The following is a 20,529-nucleotide window of genomic DNA, read 5'->3' on the forward strand; positions in this document are numbered from 1 at the left end:
CCAGCGTACTTTAAAAAAAGGGAGGAACTGTACTGAACAGATATTTGGAATAAAAAGGATAACAGACACAGGAAAGGAAAAAAAGACAATAGTGACATTTACGGACTTTCAAAAGGCCTACGATTCAGTTGGCAGAAGTACTCTGCTTGATGTGTTAGAGGACTGGATGCTGCAACACACGCAGTAATTAAGGAAACAAGTGATAATACTGCCAGGATCAGGCACAGCAGGATGCTGTCAGATAGCTTCGAAATAAAAACAAGAGTCTCGCAAGGGGGCGAAATGTCACCAATTTCATTTAACCTGGTTTTGGACGAAGTAGTGAGACAGTGGAGACACCTAAATAGTAACATGAAGATCAAAGATGTGCAAATAGGGTACAAGGTCGAACATAATGCAACAGTGGACTGCCTGGCATTCGCAGATGACATGGCACTCTTAAATGAGACAGAAGAAGATGCAAAGACAGCACTAAAAAATCTAGCTGAAACAGCAGACTGAAGATTGCATATAAGAAGACCAAGACATTGAACACTGAGTCTGACTGGAACACAGATGGCCAAGTGGTTGAGAAAGACAACAATTTTCGCTATCTGGGGGAGAAGATAACTGGTGGCATACAGAGCAACAGTAGCACAGTAAACAGGGCACAGCTTTTGCAGAAGCTTCGGTATGCGGTGAAAACAACATATGGCAAGAAAAATGTGTCACGGAAAGCCAAATTGCGACATTACACAGCAACTGTAAAATGCTGTCCTGTATGTATCAGAAACGATCACACTCGGAAAGAGAGCTTGCATACAGCTGGAGAAGGAGGAGCGGGAAATCCTGAGAGACGTATGGGGCACTAAAAACATGAGGATATCTGGATACACAGAACACGACAGCAACTGTATGAAAATATTGAACCCATATGGAGCGAGACACGGAAAAGGAGGTTACGATTTGTTGGGCACATCATGAGGATGGACGAGGAGAAGTTGACTTCATATGGAATGCAACATGTCATACGGGAAAACTGGGTGAAGGAAGTCAGTGATGAGTGGAAGGCTGTACGAATAAAAGAAAGGAACCTGCAGGCAATAGTACAGGACAGGGAGAAGTATAAAGGGTTGGTGGATGGTCACAGGTGGCCGGACACCAAAATCAAAATTGTCTTAACAGAAGAAGAAAAAAACAGAAGAAGCGAAAGAATGAAGAGGTATTTGGGAGGAAGAAGGCGTGCAGAACAGGCCACACGTGATCACGTGATCCTGACTGGTCCTAACGAAGCATAAGAATATATATATATATATATATATATATATATATATATATATATATATATATATATATATCATCATCATCATCATCATTTAAGACTGATTATGCCTTTCAGCGTTCAGTCTGGAGCATAGCCCCCTTATAAAATTCCTCCATGATCCCCTATTCAGTGCTAACATTGGTGCCTCTTCTGATGTTGAACTTATTACTTCAAAATCATTCTTAACCGAATCCAGGTACCATCTCCTTGGTCTGCCCCGACTCCTCCTACCCTCTACTGCTGAACCCATGAGTCTTTTGGGTAACCTTGCTTCTCCCATGCGTGTAACATGACCCCACCATCTAAGCCTCTTCGCCCTGACTGCTACATCTATAGAGTTCATTCCCAGTTTTTCTTTTTGATTTCCTGATTGTGCACACCCTCCTGCCATTGTTCCCATCTACTAGTACCTGCAATCATCCTAGCTACTTTCATATCCGTAACCTCAACCTTGTTGATAAGGTAACCTGAATCCACCCAGCTTTCGCTCCCATACAACAAAGTTGGTCGAAAGATTGAACGGTGCACAGATAACTTAGTCTTCCTCTTTCAGAAGAGAGTAGATCGTAGCTGAGCGCTCACTGCATTAGCTTTGCTACACCTCGCTTCCAGTTCTTTCACTATGTTGCCATCCTGTGAGAACATGCATCCTAAGTACTTGAAACCGTCCACCTGTTCTAACTTTGTTCCTCCTATTTGGCACTCAATCCGTTTATATTTCTTTCCCACTGACATTACTTTCGTTTTGGAGATGCTAATCTTCATACCATAGTCCTTACATTTCTGATCTAGCTCTGAACTATTACTTTGCAAACTTTCAATCGAATCTGCCATCACAACTAAGTCATCCGCATATGCGAGACTGCTTATTTTGTGTTCACATATCTTAATCACACCCCGCCAGTCTATTGTTTTCATCATATGATCCATAAATAATGTGAACAACAGTGGAGACAGGTTGCAACCTTGTCTTACCCCTGAAACTACTCTGAACCATGAACTCAATTTACCGTCAACTCTAACTGCTGCCTGACTATCCATGTAAAGACCTTTAATTGCTTGCAAAAGTTTGCCTCCTATTCCATAATCTCGTAGAACAGACAGTAATTTCCTCCTAGGAACCCGGTCATATGTCTTTTCTAGATCTATAAAGCATAGATACAATTCCATGTTCCACTCATAACACTTCTCCATTATTTACCGTAAGCTAAAGATCTGGTCCTGACAACCTCTAAGAGGCCTAAACCCACACTGATTTTCATCCAATTGGTCCTCAACTAATACTCGCACTTTCCTTTCAACAATACCTGAGAAGATTTTACCCACAACGCTGATTAAAGAGATACCTCTGTAGTTGTTACAATCTTTTCTGTTTCCATGTTTAAAGATTGGTGTGATTACTGCTTTTGTCCAGTGTGATGGAACCTGTCCCGACTCCCAGGCCATTTCAATTATTCTGTGTAGCCATTTAAGACCTGACATTCCACTGTATTTGATGAGTTCCGACTTAATTTCATCCACCCCAGCTGCTTTATTGCACTGCAATCTATTGACCATTTTCTCCACTTCATCAAATGTGATGCTACTTCCATCATCATTCCTATCCTATTCTACCTCGAAATCTGAAACATTACTGATCGTATTTTCACCTACATTGAGCAACTCTTCAAAATATTCCCTCCATCTGGCCAAGGAATCCACAGGATTCACCAGCAGTTTTCCGGACCTGTCCAAAATACTTGTCATTTCCTTCTTACCTCCCTTTCGAAGACTGCTAATTACACTCCAGAATGGTTTTCCAGCAGCTTGACCCATAGTCTCCAACCTGTTTCCAAAGTATTCCCAAGATTTCCTCTTGGATGCTACAATTATCTGTTTGGCTTTGTTTCTTTGTTCAACATAACTTTATCTGTCTACCTGAGTTCTAGTATGTAGCCATTTTTGATATGCCTTCTTTTTCCTTTTACGGGCTACCTTGACTGTGTCATTCCACCAAGCTGTTTGCTTCATCCTACTTTTACACACTACTGTTCCAAGACATTCTTTAGCCACTTCTAGTACTGTGTCCCTGTACCTTGTCCATTCCTTTTCCAATGACTGTAATTGACTACATTCAACTAACTGGTACCTTTCTGAGATCGCTGTTATGTACTTGTGCCTGATTTCCTTATCCTGAAGTTTCTCCACTCTTATCCTCCTACATATGGACCTGACCTCCTGCACTTTCGGCCTCACAATCCCAATATCACTGCAGATTAAATAATGATCAGTGTCATCAAAGAATCCCCTGAATACACGTGTGTCCCTCACAGCCTTCCTGAATTGCCGATCTGTTATTATATAGTTCCCCTGACTTTCCAATTATACCGGTGAAAGTATATATATATAACCTTAAAGGCTACGCATTTTCATCTTCGATACTGTGAAACAAATCTCTTCTACTGCAAGTTCTTTGCTTTCCATATTTTGGGAACTGGTCGTACGAACCAAAATAAAAAAGTCCAGTAAACATGTGCTCTAAAATGCGTATGAGCACTTTTTCATCTTCTAATGATCAAGTGCTCGTAGCTTTTAAGGTATGCGTTTTAGAGAACATGTTTGCTGGACATTTTTTCTTATTTTGGTCCATACTACCAGATCCCAAAATATGGAAAGCAAAGAACTTGCAGTAGAAGAGATTTGTTTCACAGTATCGAAGTCCGCAACTTGTGGTCGTGCGGTAGCGTTCTCGCTTCCCGCGCCCGGGTTCGATTCCCGGCGGGGTCAGGGATTTTCTCTGCCTCGTGATGACTGGGTGTTGTGTGATGTCCTTAGGTTAGTTAGGTTTAAGTAGTTCTCAGTTCTAGGGGACTGATGATCATAGATGTTAAGTCCCGTAGTGCTCAGAGCCATATGAACCATTTGAACAGTATCGAAGATGAAAAATAGCACGTAGGTCTTAATGTATGTTTACTGAGACTGACCGTTAACTTTGAAATATAACCCTCTGCCACGGCGAACGTTCATACTCCCTTGTCAGTGGACGAGTTTCAACGTTGCAAAGGAATATAATTGTATTTTCACTATCTAATTCTGTTTCTCCTTCACTGTTCACTAGCTGCATCCATATGATCGAAAGCAGTTTCGGTTCTAGTACTTTTTAAGACTGGATGTTTGCCTTGTATCTAATTGTGAATTTATCTGTTGTAGTAGCTAACAGCGTTAAACGAACTTAGGACTGCAGTTGTTTTGCGGGAAGCTGGTTGAGCCTCACTGTAACACGCACTGGGCCAGATGTAATGAGTGTGTCTTGACCCATGAGGGGCTCTTGGTCGGTATTTATGTATTGGCTCATCTTAATTTTGATATTCAGTAGATACAGCATTATCTGGTCAACATTTGACGGTATGTAGTTGTACACTCTAAGATCATTTCTGTTGATTTCATGATTGGTATGTAATGGAAATTTTAAAAAAAAGTTATTAAAAATCAGTTATTTGCATTTTGGTGCCTTGTCATATTGAACGGTTTAGCTATAATTGCTCGGCACTGTGTAATGTGATAAATTACTCCTGATTTCACATTTAATGAAAACTCACTTAAATAAAACTATTATTATTACTGCCATGTTGCTTATTTAACGGTGACTACTCAATGGCTGAAGCTGTCCAACTGCTGATTAACGTGAGTTAAGGAATGTTTTATTGAAAGCTTTTTGTCATTTTGCTGTTATGTGACTTTCCACAGTTTACTTTAACGGTGACTACTCGTTACTATTTAAGCTGAGAAGTCACTGCTAAAGTTGCTAGAGTATTATTTAACCCGCCTTAAGAAAATTTTTATTAAAAGTTATTTTGTCATTTTGCTCCTATCTTGTATTCCACAGTTTAATTTAACGAAGATTACTTATTAGTATTTAAGCTGATGAGTCGCTGCTAAGGTTGCTGAAGTATTATTTAACTTATTTATCCTGCCTTACAAAAAAGTTTATTAAGAGTTATTTGGCCATTTTACTGCTGTGTTGTACTCCACAGTTCAATTTAACAATGACTGCTTATTAGTATTTAACCTGATAAGTCACTGCTTCGGTTGATGAAGTACTATTTAACTTGCACTTTAAAAATTTTTCTTGATAGTTGTTACTGTCATTTAGGAGCTGTGCTCCATTCAACAGTCAAATTATACTCATTCGTTATTTCTCTTCTTTTGGATTTTAGAAATGTCTTGTGGCTACGGCCTTAATTATAATCACAAAGCAATTCCTGTTAAACAAAAGATTATTCCTAGCCCCTACCACTTCCCAGACAAATCTCCCCTTCTCCCCCCCCCCCCAAAAAAAAAGAAAAAAAATTCACGAAAAATCTATGAATGCGTCTTGACTTTTTTAGCCTTACTGCCATTATCAAGAGTAACGTCAGAACAGTGTGCCTGGTATCTATAACTCCCAAAGCCAAACTGATTGTCATTTAACAGACACTCAATTTCATTTTCAGTTATTCAGTATATTGATCTTGTAAGAACATGTATACATGAGTTATCAGTACGCTTGTTGTCGCACTTATGTGGTCCTTGTATTCTACAGGATTGTGTGAATGATATTTTTCCGATATTCTGATGTTATGTCTACAGATACTAACATTATATAATTAAATATATAAACCAACTTGAACAGTCGTCTGACTGCCACTCCCTCCAATTCTTTTAGAAATTCCGGAGGAATGTCATTTATGCCTTCCGCATTATTTGACCGCAATTCTACCAAAGCTTTCTTAAAAACTGACTCTAATACTGTATACCTTCTGCCTTCCTTGTCGACTCCCACTTCTTTTTATTATGTCACGTCATCATTCAGTTTCTCCTCCTCTTAGAAGCCTTCAGTATACTCTTTCCACCTATCTGCTCTCTCTTCTGCATCTGACAGTATAATTATTTTTACACGCTGAATGTGGTCTTTTATTTTAATTCAACTAAAGTTTGTTTTATTCTTTCGATGTGGTGAATCAGTCCTTTCGATGGCCATTTCTTCGCGTTTTTCCTGAACACCTTTCGCCATCGCTTACAGTACTTTTTATTTATATACAAGGGCGTGCTGAAAACAGTAATGCCACCGAATTTTTAATGTGAAAATTTTTAAAGCTTTTGAAATGAAACAAACCTTATTAACATTCTACATTTTATTCTTCATATCTACGTATTTGTTTCTCAACATAGTGACCCTGTTTGTTGACGGAGCCACAACCTCACTTTTGCTTGCATCGCTTTATCACTATCAAAGTGAAGCCCTCGAAGGTGTTCTTTAAGTTTCAGAAACTGCTCGACATCGGATGGGGTCAAGTCGGGGCTGTATGGAGGATGATTAACGACAGTGGATACAAGTCTTCGGATTGTTGCAGATGACGCGGCGCTCATGTGTGGTTTGGCCCTGCCGTGTTGTAGGAGAGTGTGCTCCCTGTGTTGATGAACTCTTCGAATTCGAAATTCGATTACAACACCTCGTTTTGTCACGCATGGACGTAGTAACAGTATGTACCGCTGTGTTACACCCTAGAATTCGTCAGAGGGCTGAAAATCTATAGCCGTGAAGAATAAAGATGTAAAATGTTAATAACTTTTGTTTCATTTAAAAAGCCTTAGGAGTCTTCACATAAAAATTGCGGAGACATTACTTACAGCACTCTTCCCGCCCCCCCCCCCCCACTCGTAATTACTGAATGACTCACTCATATTGCTGCAGTTCCTGAACATTTTTGTACCGCCTTCTTTCATCTATTAATTGAAGTATTTCTTCTGTTACCCAAGGCTTCTTCGCCGTAACCTTTCTTTTGTCTTTATTTGTCTACCCAATTTCTGTGAGGGTCCTTTCTAGAGACGTCCATTCTCCTTCAACTGAATGGTCTATTGTGGTATTCATTAATGAAGTATCTGTAGGCTTACAGAAGTTCCTCAAAATAGTTTTTTTATTAGTTAGTTAAATATTCCACAGATCGTTTGAACGATTCGTCTTTTGAACAGTTGTCGAACGAGACAGTTTACAGGATATGCATACATGAGTAGTTTTAACGTTAATGAAGTCATTATTTTACAGACGTACTCAAGCAACTACACTTAAAAACTACTTTTTTCACGTAGAACCAGATGGGACTGTCCAGAAGAAACGATATTAAGTTAGTTTTGAAAATTACTTTACTACTTGTCAGGCTTTTATAGTATTTAGCATGTGCCCAAACATCTTTGTTTGCCGTATATTCAAATCCTTTCTCAACCACTGACAACGTCAATAATGGGCACAAAAGGTCAAATTTTTCCTTCTAAAATTGTGATTATTAATGACGAATTATGTAAGCAAATAAATGCATTTTGATGTAGAGATAAAATGTCTAACTCCTCGAAGAAGTACGTGCAAGATGCCTGCGGGTGAAGACAATATATTATTTTTACTAGTCGCGCTTGTGCAATCTATACTTTCTTTCTAAATGGCAAGTCACCCCAGAAAATTCTGCCGTAAGGCGTTATTGAGTGGAAATATGCAAAATATACTGGGAGGCTGATGAGTTACCCCAGAAAATTCTTCTGTGAGACAATACTGAGTGGAAATATCCAATAGGCTGATTCGTCTGGTTCCAGGACTAGCAGTTTTACGAAGAGCAAAAATGGATGAACTTTATTGTTTGAGCAGCTCAGTAATATGTTTCAAGTTGCTATCAATGCGTGCACCCAAAGTTTGAAGAATTCTCTCCTGTTCGCTGACTCTTGTTCATGTGCTAGATCAATTGTTGGTATGACTCTGTTTGTTGTACAGAACTGAAGATAGTGTGTTTTCTCAATATTAAGGGAGAGTCGATTTTCAGAGAACCACTAAATAATTGTTTGAAAAACATCATTAACAACCTCTTCTGTTGCTCTCATTGTAATGAGAATTATTGTAACGCGAGCCTCTACGTAAAAAGTACTAATCCTGCCTGATGAATGTTAAGTGCAATATCATTCACATGTATGAGGAATAAGAGTGGGCCCAAAATTGAAATTTGTGAGACTCTTTCTTGATTTCTTCCCAGTCATTAAAATTTTCTCCCCCTTCCTATATCTTCTGAATTATTCAGCACAAATTTTTGCATTTTGAATGTAAAGTATGATTCAAACCAGTTGTTCGTAAAGCTCAAAATTCCATAACACTAAAATTTTTCTAAAATTGTGAAGTGATCTACACAATGAAACGTCTTGGAAAGGTCCTATAAAACCAACTGGCGATATTTTATTTTTAAGGCTGTTAATATTTGATAAGTAAGTGCGTAAATCGCATTCTCAAACGAGTGCTAACTAATTGTTTCTGCTTAAATGTTCAAAAAATGGTTCAAATGGCTCTGAGCACTTTGGGACTCAACTGCTGTGGTCATAAGTCCCCTAGAACTTAGAAATACTTAAACCTAACTAACCTAAGGACAGCACACAACACCCAGCCATCACGAGGCAGAGAAAATCCCTGACCCCGCCGGGAATCGAACCCGGGAACCCGGGCGTTGGAAGCGAGAACGCTACCGCACGACCACGAGATGCGGGCTACTTAAATGTGAAAGTACTCTTGAGTATGTAACTTTCTCGGATATTTCGGGAAAGATGACAGTAAGGAAATTTTACGATGATTATTTAAATGTTTTTTGTTACCTGATTAAAGTTTTGGGGAATGACATTTTAAACATATTCCCTTGTTTCTTCCTACAGGGTGACAATCATTGAACTATATGAAATAAAATCGTCATAGCTTCTGAACGGTTTGCGTTAGGAGGTTCGAACTGGCCGCGGGGAATGATGGGAATTAATATATGCAGTGTGGTTTGGTTTGGCGGCGAAGCTCACTTTCATTTGGATGGATTCGTAAATAAGCAAAATTGGCGCATTTGGGGGACAGAGAAACTGCATTTCGCGATCAAGAAGTCTCTTCACCCTGAATGGGTGACCGCGTGATGTGCTATGTCCAGTCATGAAATAATCGGTGCGATATTACTTAATGGCACGGTGATTACGAAATGGTACGTGAAAGTTTCGGAAGACGATTTCATCCCCATTATCCAAGCTGACGCTGATTTCAACAAGATGTTGTTTTTGCAAGACAGAGCTCAACCCCATAGAAGCTGGAGAGTGATGTACAAGAGGAGCACGTTGGGGACCGCATTCTGGCTCTGGGGTATCCAGAGGCCACTGGCAAGGGCCTCGATTGTCCACCATATTCCCTGGATCTGATCACTTACGACTCCTTTTTGTGGGGCTATATTAAAGACATGGTGTACAACGATAACACCGAAATCACTGCTGAGTTGAAAACAGCCACCCAGGAGGTGATCGACAGCATCGATGTTCCGACACTTCAGCTGGTCGTGCAGAGTTTAGCTATTAGTCTGCGCCCATCATCGCCAATGATGCCAGGAATATCGAACACGTCATAACTTAAACCCGAATATCTGTAGTGACGGTTACATGTTGAATAAAGTGTGTGCATGCCGTAGTTTGTAATATTTACTTTTTTAAAAATATAGTTCATTAATTCTCACCCTGTACTTTTGCTGCTAAATTCAGTATACCTCTTCTTTCTGTATCTATTCTTCTGGACGATGCTCTTAAACGTTTTTGTGCTCTTCTTCTTAATTAAATTGCGATAAGGGTCGATATCTGCTCCTGGGTACAACTTACCATCTAAGACATGATACTTTTGAATAGTGTATTTATTGCTGTTTATTGCTATTAACTGAAATTTATTGCAGAACAAAACTAGGATTTCTCCTCTTTCATTTCTAACACAGAGCTCTTAGGCTCCCGTAACTCTATCTTCTATTCCTTCCCCTACTAAAGCTTTCCAGTCTTCCATCATTTTTAGTTTCTCATCTCACTTTACTTATGAATTACGGAATAGATATCCTCATATGTGCATACTTTAGGCATCTCTTCACCTTCTGTTTATGGTACCTGCATGTATTCTTGAACTGTTTCTGTTGGAGTTGCTTTGCTACCAATTCTGATGAGAATAATCTATCACTGAAATGTTCAGAGTAACTCACTCTCTACCTTACCTTCCTGTTTATGACGAATGCTGCTTCCGTTACACTAATTTTACTGCTGTTGATAGTGCTTTATATTCGTCTGACAGATACCCTTATCTTTTTTTTCATTTCACTTCTCTGGGCCCCACTGTTTTTAGACTGAGCATTTTCTAGCTTCCCTGCTACATCAAGAGTTTTGACAATCCCCGCTGCATCTCCTTGTATGTTAACCGTTCGTTCCTAATAAAATCTGCTTGATATCGGTTACCTCTCCCTGATAGTGTCCTCCCATAGATCCGAACTGGGGACTAATGCGGATTTTACTTCCAATGAAAATAACGTCATAACACTCCTTCAGTTAAAGACCACGTTTTTAGTGGATACACATTATATAGCTTTAATGCGATGTTTTCCATTGCCTTCTGAATCCACATAACGTCGATTATTGTGCCCTTAACCTCTGTCAGCTCCTCCACCCTCTTTGGAAAGGCCATTGGCAGAATCCCCAATCTCACATTGTTTCTCGAATGGCCCCGTGGCCAAGGAATGATTTTCTGTTGTCAGTAATCTGCGGTTGCCATTGCTAATGATTGCTATTCAAAATTTATCCGGTGGCTTTGATCGAACCCAGGACCCAGTACGTTGCTTCATTATTACAGTCGGGTCAATGTTAGCTAGTGAGAGCTAACACTACTTTGGTCAGATTTCAACTGCAAAGGGGAACAGCTGCCGGCGAAAACAATAGCTGTACATAGAGCTCCGGCAGTACTGAGATGGTGCCATAGAGACCTCCACAAAGTCGCGTTTTGCGGCTGGGAGGTGAGCGCGTGAAGCAGCTGCTACCACACCACTTCAACTGTCAGTAGTCTTCACACAGCTTCTCGACTGCATTCGAAGATGCTACCGCTAGACCACAGTAGACCACATTTTAGACAATGGAGGAAAGAACAGCAATCAATCGCGAAATTCGTCGTTTTATTACAACAGATCTAGACTTCAGCAACTACACAAGTATCTTCAGTCCATATAACAGTAGGTGACGTTAGTCCAAAGTATCACGTAGAAAACAATATTGACGGTGTAGAGCATACAGGAGCTACAATGCTCCAACAACACCTAGGCTTTGTCATAGAGGGGTTTTCACTGAGGATAGCAATGTCATGAGCGAATAGTATCATTGATATCCTTTCACCTTGAATTTTAATTCCATTCTTGAACCTTACTTTTATTTCCCTCATTGCTTCTTCGATGTACAGATTGAACAGTAAGGGCGCAAACCTAGATCCCTTTCTTATAAGCACTTCGTTCTGGGTCTTCCTCTCTTATTATTCCCTCTTGGCTCTTGTACATGTTGCATATTATCCAAATCCCAATAGCTCACCCATATTTTCCTCAGAATTTTGAACGTGCTGCAACATCTGACATAGCCGGCCGGAGTGGCCGTACGGTTCTAGGCGCTACAGTCTGGAGCCGAGCGACCGCTACGGTCGCAGGTTCTAATCCTGCCTCGGGCATGAATGTGTGTGATGTCCTTAGTTAGGTTTAATTAGTTCTAAGTTCTAGGCGACTGATGACCTCAGAAGTTAAGTCGCATAGTGCTCAGAGCCATTTGAACCATTTGAACATCTGACATTGTCTAACGCTTTTTCCAAGTAGACAAATCCTTTGAAAGTGTCTTAATTTTTCTTCTCTCTTGCTTCCATTACCAACAGCAACGTCAGAATTGCCTGTCTGGTGCCTTTACTTTTCCTAAAGCCAAACTGATAGTCATCTAACAGAACCTCATTCTGGTTTTCCATTCTTCTGTACATTCTTGTCAAGAACTTGGATGCCCGAGCTGTTAAGTTGATTTTGCAATAATTCTCGTATTTGTCGCCTCTTGTACTCTTCGGAATTGAAAGGTTGAGGTTTTTTGGAAAGTCTGATAGGATGTAGCCAGTCTCATACATTCTACAAACCAATGTGAATGGTCGTTTCGTTGCCACTTCCATCGAACAAACAAAGAAACACCGTCAGAACAGATTTTGAACGTCCAAGGATACCGACCGGCCACCGTGTCATCCTCAGCCGTTAGCTGTCACAAGATACGGATACCGAATGGCATGTGGTCAGCACACCATTCTCCCGGCCGTTGCCAGTTTTCGTTACCGTTGCCGCTACTTTCCAGTGAAGCAGCTCCTCAATTGGCCTCACAATGGCTCAGTTCACCCTGCTTGCCAACAGGACTCGGCAGACCTGGACGATAACCATCGGTGAGATAGCCAAGCCCGACAGCTTTGAACTTCTGTGATCTGACGGGAACCATTGCGGTAAGGCCGTTGGCTGCCACTTCCCTCAATGATTTTAGAAATTCTGATGGTATGTTGCCTATCTCTTCTACCTTATTTGATCTTAAATCTTTCAAAGCTCTCTTAAATTCTAATTCTAATACTTGATCCCTTATCCCTTCCCCCCCTCCCCCTCCAAAGAGGTCGTTACTCTCTCCTCTGCAGTTAATAGGGGAATTCCCATTCTACTCTTAATGTTACTACCCATGCTTTTAATGTCACCGAAGGTTGTTTTGCCTTTTCTGTATGTTTCCCTATAGCTCAGCTACGGAAAAATGGAGTGGTCTAAATTAGTAAATGGCTCCCCGGCAGAGGTGGTCGCAGGGACTTGTAGGACCTGTAGTCTGAAGTACTGTGTGGCACGCCATAGGCCCTGCATATCTCGTTGGCCTTGTAACGCTGCTAGTCCGCAGCTGACCTCGCGTCTGACATGCGAGCAATGTCTAGCCAGGTCTTTGGTACCCACTGCATGAACTGTCGTAAACTCCCATTTGATGGTAAATCACCTTGTGGAAACAGCTGTTGCATCAGTCACATTGGTATAAGAAACACTAACTCTTCCATCCTGTTGTTTTGTACGTACTGTTGCCAGGAAACAGCATGAACGAGAAGGAATTGCTAGTATTTTCTCATGTGTTACACAGAGCGCTTCAAAAAGATTCATTCCACTTCACAAGACTGCATCATCCACACGAATAGCAAGAGAAACTTACACACAGGGCTACAAAGTTTTTATTTTCAACAGAAACCTCCTATTTTACGAGGAGATGACGGTTACTTGCATGTAAAATCTTAAGGTGGGTTTTACAAGTACGTCTGGGATTAAAATTTTCATTTAAATCTCCGAAAGTTCTACGTTTCAGATAGACAAGCTCGTTCCATTCTTTTGCGAGAATCTCGGCTGTTTGTTTAGTCAACGTGACAGTGGAACAGAGGTGCTCAGCAAACTGTAATGGGAACCTTTACACGAAAGATGTCATTCATCGCGGAGAGCCCTCCTCCCAAAATTCCAAACCCTGGTGTTCCAAGACTAGTAAAGAAGGATATCACTTCCTCACACTTATGAAGGGACTTAAAAAAGAAGGTTACTCACTATTACAACAGGTCAATAACTTTTCTTGAATGTTGCATTTAACTACAAACTGACGCAGACACCTGACACTAACGTTCGTCATAGTCACCAAGTCTTCGTAAACAATGTCCAAAAGTTCGGCCAATGTTTCTACTAAACCGACAGTAGAAAATCGCTCCTTCGCCACGCCATTCGAGAATCAATGAGAAAACATCCTCATCGCTGGATAATGTCGTTCCCCCCCACCTCCTCCCCCAGGTGTTCTTTTTCTATTTCCTGAATAGTGTCGTCTACGGTCGATGTCCATGGCATGCCGTCCCCATTAGCAAAACACCAACTACTGTGCGGCCATGGTCAAATTGTTGGCGACATTTCACTATGGTTTGGCGACATATTTGGTCCATACACTGCTAGAATTCCAATGCGAAGGTATGGACAATTTATACGTTTTACTCACAAGAATCGTACTGTCTTGCGTACTTAAACATTAGAGTATGCGATAATTAATGGAAACCCTCAGCTGCCGACAGGTGTTGTTGATATACCTCGATGGGGACAGCTGAAAATGTGTGCCCCGACCGGGACTCGAACCCGGGATCTCCTGCTTACATGTCTATTAGGTGCATTACGTATATAGATTGTGGATAGTTGGGAATGTGGGTCTGACGGGAAGCGTGCAAGGGATAAGTCCCTGCGATCGCGCTGTTCATCTGTGTCCTCGGTGGCTCAGATGGATAGGGCGTCCGCCATGTAAGCAGCAGATCCCGGATTCGAGTCCCGGTTGGGGCACACATTTTCAGCTATCGGCCGGCCTCGGTGACCGAGCGGTTCTAGGCGCCTCATTCCGGAACCGCGCGACTGTTACGGTCGCAGGTTCGAATCCTGCCTTGGGCATGGTCGTGTGTGATGTCCTTAGGTTCGTTAGGTTTAAGTAGTTCTAAGTTCTAGGGGACTGATGACCTCAGATGTTAAGTCCCATAGTGCTCAGAGCCATTTGAACCATTTTTTTGTCCCCATCGAGGCATATTAACAACACCTGTCGGCAGCTGAGGGTTTCAGTTAATTATCATTTATTCTAGAGAAGCTGCACGGTCATCAATGGTATCTGTTCTTTCGAGAACAGTTACTATCTTCATATACATTGGAGTATGTTTCCAGTTGACGTGCCATTTAATTCGCACACGGTGATGCACTTGTTATCCGTACCGCAGGAGGACTGCGCCTGTAGCAAACTCAGAACAGGTACTGTCTTCCGACAGTGCGCTACTCCTGTTACCCAGTTGCCTTAGCGTGGGACGAAAGGCATAACTTCCTTGCTGAAGTACCTGTGTATATCAAGCGTAATGACCACGCCACTAAAAGTAAAGAAATTTGGGCTCACATGGGGTACTGACAGGATTTCTTTCAGCGTACCATCCCTGATTGGAGCACGAAGATGATGAGAATTTGTGGGGCGCTCAACATCGTGGTCATCAGCGCCCGTACAAGTTCCAAATATTTCCAGTTCAAGTCTCTGCACTACCCTAATGATGATGAGATGATGAGGACAACACAAACACCCAGTCCCAGGGGGAAAAAATCCCCAACTTGGCCGAGAATCGAACCCAGGACCCCATGATCCACTGGCAGAAAAGCTAGCCACTAGACCACGAGCTGCGGGCTGGAACAGGAACAGGGTAATAAAGGAGAGTGGTGTTCTATGTAACCTCCCCCACACACCTTACGGTAATCCTCGACCCACAGATGCAGACGTAGATGCAGATGCACCAATATTTTCATTCACTAGTAATCAAATCAGTGATTAAATAAGGCACAGCTGTTGCTCGTGACTCACAGACAGCACTTTACATCCCGCACTATTTGCCACGGCATTGTATGGTAAACAATACTATCTCCTCTCCGTTAAGCACGCTAAAAATTCACAGGTAATAAAGTGGTGGAGTAAAATTCATCGCTACAGAAAAATAGTAAGGCTTCCACTCCAAGAGGGGGGTCTTTATGCAGCAGCCGGCCGCTGTGACAGAGCGGTTCTAGGCGCTTCACTCTGGAACCGCGCTGCTGCTACAGTCGCAGGTTCGAATCCTGCCTAGGGTTGGTTCAAATGGCTCTGAGCACTATGGGACTCAACTGCTGTGGTTATCAGTCCCCTAGAACTTAGAACTACTTAAACCTAACCAACCTAAGGACATCACACACATCCATACCCGAGGCAGGATTCGAACCTGCGACCGTAGCAGTCGCACGGTTCCGGACTGCGCGCCTAGAACCGCGAGACCACCGCGGCCGGCCCTGCCTAGGGAATCGATGTTTGAGATGTCCTTAGGTTAGTTAGGTTTAAGTAGTTCTAAGTCTAGGGGACTGAGGACCTCAGATGTTAAGCCCTATAGTGCTTCGAGCCATCATTTATGCAGCAATCATTTAACGTAAGAGGATGCCATCGAGTGCTGGTAGTATGCTAACCCTCTTGCAATGGTCCGAGGAGGATGATAGATCAAGAGTTCCCGTCTGAAGGCGCATCATATTCAACAAGTTAAACGATAGTTTTCGTAAGGATATGTCATGTAAATGTTATAATTTAGTCAAATGGAAAAACTTTAATACATGACAATGTAATATTTTCTTGAAAGTTAATAAATGGCTCTCTACAAATGGACTATAACTGAATGCAGCTAAAACACAGTACATGGAAGACATTACTATACAAAGCCTGACCACACTATGTGTAATGACGAGTAAGAGCAAACTAAATCAATAAATGAAAGAGTATACTCAAAACTCTTAAGTTTTGTATTCACAGGGACCTGAAATGGAAGCCACATGTAACAGACTTTCTTAACCGTTGAAGCATTACAACTCTTATGTTTTAAATTATATCAAAATTTGGAGATGAGTACGTCAAGAAGTTGAGTAACTTTTCCTATTTCCATTCACCAATGTCTTATGGCATCCCATTCTGTAGTAACACTTCATTGACGATAATAGTATTTGTTACACCGAAGAGTGTAATAAGGAAAATGTGTGGTGTCCACTCTACGACATCTTGTAGACAGCTCTTTAGACAGCTTCGCACTACATTTACTCCCAAATGAAATTTTTGTTAATAATCGATCATATTTCAAAAACAACAGTCACATGCCTAAATATAATACTAGGAGGAGAAATGATTTACATTATCCATCTCTCAGCCTTAGTACGGCACAGAAACGTGTGAGGTGTAGTATCACTTACCCAGTGATGTAACGAATTTAATCGATAATAAAACTAACTTCAAACACAGACTAAAAACGTATCTCCTTGACAATCCATTCTACTCTGTAGAAGAATTTATGTATGTGTAATATAAGGGGTGATCAACAAGGCTCCGTTTGAGGGAGTTGCAGCAGCGTATATGCAACGGGTAAGCAAAAGCGAGTATATAAGCATCGACATGTAGGCAAGAGATCAGTGTGGTATTTGTGTGTTTCCGATGTGCGTGCGATAGATGCGGGACCAAATGCGCCCGTATAGGCTGCCAAAGGACAAAGAGCGTTTGACATTCATCGAAGAATAAAGAACGCGTATAGGGAAGCATGTTTGTGGAAAAGCTCTGTTTTGGAATGGTGCATCAAGGGTGCTGCCGCTTCGTGGTAGTGCACGGTCCCATATCGCAGATTCAAATTGGGAGACAGTAGAGCACCCGTCCCATAGTCCTGATCTCTCGCCATGCGATTACCAAGCCTTCGGTCCCTTAAAAACTGGCCTTCAAGGGTTGACAATTCGTGACGGACGAAGACGTGCAGCAGGCAGTTACGAACCTCTTCACGGAGCACGACGCGGTGTTCCACCAAACGGGTATCTTCAACCTGTTGCGTCGGTGGGATGATTACCTCAGTGCTGACGGTCATTTTGCCTGACTGGCATACCGGTTTTGGACTCGACGGCCTTCGAACGGAAACTTTTTGGTCGCCCACTGTAGTGCGATTTTGTGTTTATGTTTGAGATAGGGAGAGAGAAGGACACTGAATGTGGTTAAGAATAAACCATTCTATGAATTAAAAAAAAAAACAAACCATAAGTGATCTCTGGCGTTCCCCAAGGTAGTGTTATAGGCCCTTTGCTGTTCCTTATCTATATAACCGATTTGGGAGAGAATCTGAGCAGCCGTCTTCGGTTATTTGCAGATAGCGCTGTCGTATATCGACTAATAAAGTCATCAGAAGATCAAAACAAACTGCAAAACGATTTAGAAAAAAATATCTGAATGTTGCGAAAAGTGGCAGTTGACCCTAAATAACGAAAAGTGTGAGGTCATCCACATGGGTTACACGATAATCTAAAAGCCGTAAATTCAACTAAATACCTAGGTATTACAATTACGAACAGCTTAAATTGGAAGGAACACATAGAAAATGTTGTGGGGAGGCTAACCAGTGACTGCGTTTTATTGGCAGGACACTTAGAAAATATAACAGACCTACTAAGGAGACTGCCTACACTACGCTTGTACGTCCTCTTTTAGAAAACTGCTGCTCGTGTGGGATCCTTACCAGATAGGACTGACGGAGTACATGGAAAAACTTCAAACAAATTCAAACAAAGGCAGCAAGTTTTGTATTATCGCGAAAAATGGGAGAGAGTGTCACAGAAATGATCAGGATTTTGGGTGGACATCATTAAAAGAAAGGCCTTTTTCGTTGCAACGGAATCTTCTCACGAAATTCCAATCACCAACTTTCTCCTCCGAATGCGAAAATATTTTGTTGACTCCGACCTTCATAGGGAGGAACGATCAGCACGCCAAAATAAGGGAAATCAGAGCTCGTACGGAAAGATATAGGTGTTCATTCTTTCCGCGCGCTATACGAGATTGGAACAATGGAGAATTGTGAATGTGCTTCGATGAACTCTCTGCCAGGCACTTAAATGTGATTTGCAGAGTATCCATGCAGATGTAGGTGTAGAAGACTTGTAGGGGGTTATCATATTGCCATATTTTCCAGTGATAAGGTGGACGGCAATTGTAAATCCGATTCGTTCTACATCATATTGAGGGGCCGTGATTGTGATCTAATGAACATGGAAATATCTAAATATGAAAAATAGATAGATAAAGCACTATTATCTGACAGATAGTGCGTGGAATTTGCATACCACTGAAACGTTGCAATGAGACATAGAAGTGAATACACATAATACTCAGAGGACCAAGTGTTCGTGCAATACACGAGACAAAGCAGAAAGTTTAAGAAAATTGTGGTGTCACCGCCAGACACCACACTTGCTAGGTGGTAGCCTTTAAATCGGCCGCGGTCCGCTAGTATACGTCGGACCCGCGTGTCGCCACTATAAGTGATTGCAGACCGAGCGCCGCCACACGGCAGGTCTAGAGAGACTTCCTAGCACTCGCCCCAGTTGTACAGCCGACTTTGCTAGCGATGGTTCACTGACAAATTACGCTCTCATTTACCGAGACGATAGTTAGCATAGCCTTCAGCTACGTCATTTGCTACGACCTAGCAAGGCGCCATTATCATTTGCTATTTATCTTGTGATGCATGTACCGTCAAGAGCGATGTTCACCAATTATGGATTAAAGTTAAGTATTCCAGAAGCTACGTACCTTTTTTGCTAGTCTCAAGACATTGTCCTGTTCCAGACCTCACGCCAGCCTGCGTGAGCTTAACGCGTGCCTTTCGGCTACCGGTCATAGTGGATTGGCTGTCTGGCCAGTCCACAACAAAAATGAAGGATTCCATCATAACTATCTATACAACTCCTCAAAAAATAGTTAGTACTATTCTTCAAAGAGCCGTAAAGCACAGCAACTTTGTTAAACTCAATTACTTCCATGACAAAAATGATATTTCAATTGTTTTCCCAAATGAGTGTGTATGGAGCTTAATATAAGGACAGGAAGAATAAGTATCTCTCAAATGAACCAAGTGTATGTTCGATCACTCCGAAGAAAGGTAGATCAAAAACTGAAGGAAAACGGAATCAAGACGCTCGGGATGAACGTATTCTACACTGAAGCTCCAAAGAAACTAGTATAGGCATGCATATCAAATACAGAGATACAGTATGTAAACAGGCAGAATACGGCGCTGCGGTCGGAAACGCCTATATAAGACAACAAGTGTCTGCCGCAGTTGTTACATCAGCCACTGCCGCTACTGTGGCAGATTATCAAGATTTAAGTGACTTTGAAAGTGGTGTTATGGTCGGCGCAGGAGCGATGGGAGACAGCATCTCCGAGGTAGCGATGAAGTGGGGCTTTCCCGTACGACCATTTCACGAGTGTACCTTGAAAAATCAAATCTCCGACATCACTGCGGACGGAAAAAGATCCTGCAAGAACGGGACCAACGGCGACTGAAGAAAACCACTCAGCGTGACAGAAATGCAACCCTTCCTCAAATTACTGCAGATTTCAATGCTGGGCTATCAACAAGTGTCAGCGTGAGAACCATTCAATGAAACATCTTCGATATGGGCTTTCGGAACCGAAGACCCACTCTTGTGCCCTTGATGACTGCACGACATAAAGCTTTATGCCTCGCCTGGGCCCGTCAACACTGACACTGGATTGTTGATGATTGGAAACATGTTGCCTGGTCGGACGACTATCGTTTCAAATTGTATCTAGCAGATGGACGTGTACGGATATGGAGACAACCTCATAAAAAAAAAGGTTCAAATGGCTCTGAGCACTATGGGACTTAACTTCTGAGGTCATCAGTCCCATAGGACTTAGAACTACTTGAACCTAACTAACCTAAGGACATCACACACATCCATGCCCGAGGCAGGATTCGAACCTGCGACCGTAGCGGTCGC

This window comes from Schistocerca nitens, chromosome 4 (genome assembly GCF_023898315.1).
Source record: "Schistocerca nitens isolate TAMUIC-IGC-003100 chromosome 4, iqSchNite1.1, whole genome shotgun sequence".
Lineage (NCBI taxonomy): Eukaryota > Metazoa > Arthropoda > Insecta > Orthoptera > Acrididae > Schistocerca > Schistocerca nitens.